Raw genomic sequence first — 1,904 nt, 5'->3', positions numbered from 1 at the left:
TTCTCGCTCGTGCTTCGCCTTCTCTTCTCGCTCTCTTTTGCGTATAAGTTAGCCACCACATATGCTAGTCGCTTGCTGCAGCTCCACATATATTTGCCTTATCCATTCCTATGAGCTTAAATAGTTTTGATCGCGTGGGTGTGAGATTGCTGAGTCCCTGTGGCTCACAGATACTACAACTCCAGATGCAGGTCCAGGTGTTTCTGCTCCAGTTGACGATTACGAGCTCAAGTGGGAGTTCGACGAGGACTCTCAGCGATACTACGTGTCTTTTCCGGATGATCAGTAGTGGTGCCTAGTTGGGGTAATCGATTCAGGGCCTTGTCGCATGTTGGGGGTCTTTTCTATTTTGGCACCGTAGTCGGGCCATGAGTGATTTGTATGATGGATGTTATTTATGTACTCTGATGTGACGTGGCGAGTGTAAGCCAACTATGTTATCTCCCCCTTTTATTATATATTACCTGGGATGTTGTAATGATTGCCTGACTTGAGACATTGCTTTCAATGCGGTTATGCCTCTAAGTCGTGCCTCGACACGTGGGAGCTATAGCCGCATCGAGGGCGTTACAAGTTGGTAATCAGAGCCTTCCCCGACCTTAGGAGCCCCATTGCTTGATCGTTTTTAGCAGCCGAGTTGTGTCTAGAAAAATGTTTTGAGTCCTTAGAAATTATATATCGGAGAGCTTAGGAATTCTTTTTACTTCCCAGTCTCCTCATCGCTCTGGTAAGGCATCCTGGCGTAGAGTTTTGACTCTTCTCTTCTCAAATTTCACTAAAAATTTTTTTTAGGATCACGCGAGTATCTTGGATTTGTTCCGATGGTTTTGTGACGAGAACATTGTTCTTGGTGCCTCCTGTCTTTAGGGGTTGTGGCAGTGTCCCGGGGAGTTGAGCTCCGAGGTGTTGTCGTCACAATTTTATCGTTGCAATTCTGGTATACTTGAGATATGTGCGCGACATCGGAAATCTCCTTTATGCAGTTCGTTGGTGAGATAACCTTGACGCCACCCAGTACTGGGGAGGGAGTTCGGGAGTATCGCCATAACTTGTATAACGGATGCTTTTCGAAGGTTGAGGTAGATGGTTTCCGAAGTTTTCTTGGTTCTGTGTTGAAGGATGGATACAGTTGGATGTAGGATTTGCTAGTTTGGGTGAGATATTGTGCTTCCCCTGTATCCCCAACACCTGATTGCATAACCAGAAAGGTTCGGGAATTTCATAGGTGGGAATTCTAGTAGCTCTAGTTCTTCTTCCACGGATATTGGTTTGAGATTGGGATTTCTTACCGATTATTCGTTCTTGATCCGTACCTTGTTGATTTATTTCTCTACCTTAATTCTTCGTGGCTTCGCAATTTATGGATATGTGACCATTTGAAGACGAATGCATTCGTTCATTTTGTTCGGATGTGAAGACTATATGTTGCAATTTTTATTCCGTTGGATTCAGCTTCTATATTTGTTGTCTATCAATGTGCTAATGGTGGTCAACCTCTTCAGGATGGCTCCTCCAACGCGCACGACTCCGAATCCTGATCCGCCTCCACCTCCGCCTCCTCCGGAAGCATGGCAAGCTGTGATGGCCGCTACTAATGCAAATACACAGTTGATCATGCAAATCCTCCAAGAGCGGAATCAAGGCAGTCAAGGGAATCAAGGCCACAATCAGCACCATTTTGCTACACTGAACCAGTTCCTCGCAAATGGCCCAAAGACGTTCAGCGGTTGTGTTGAGGCTACCGATGCTGACGATTGGCTAGTGGATCTGGGCAAGCATTTTGAATGCAGCAACGTTAGGCCTGAAGATTTCGTCAAGTTCGCTTCTTTCCAGCTCAAAGATCAGGCTGCAGAGTGGTTCCAGCAGTACAAGGATTCCAGAGGTGGACGTGTTATCACTTGGGA

The sequence above is a fragment of the Triticum aestivum genome, chromosome 7A, assembly GCF_018294505.1.
Source record: "Triticum aestivum cultivar Chinese Spring chromosome 7A, IWGSC CS RefSeq v2.1, whole genome shotgun sequence".
In the NCBI taxonomy this organism is placed as follows: Eukaryota; Viridiplantae; Streptophyta; class Magnoliopsida; order Poales; family Poaceae; genus Triticum; species Triticum aestivum.
The sequence above is the reverse complement of the archived record's forward strand: the minus strand, read 5'-3'. Positions refer to the sequence as shown.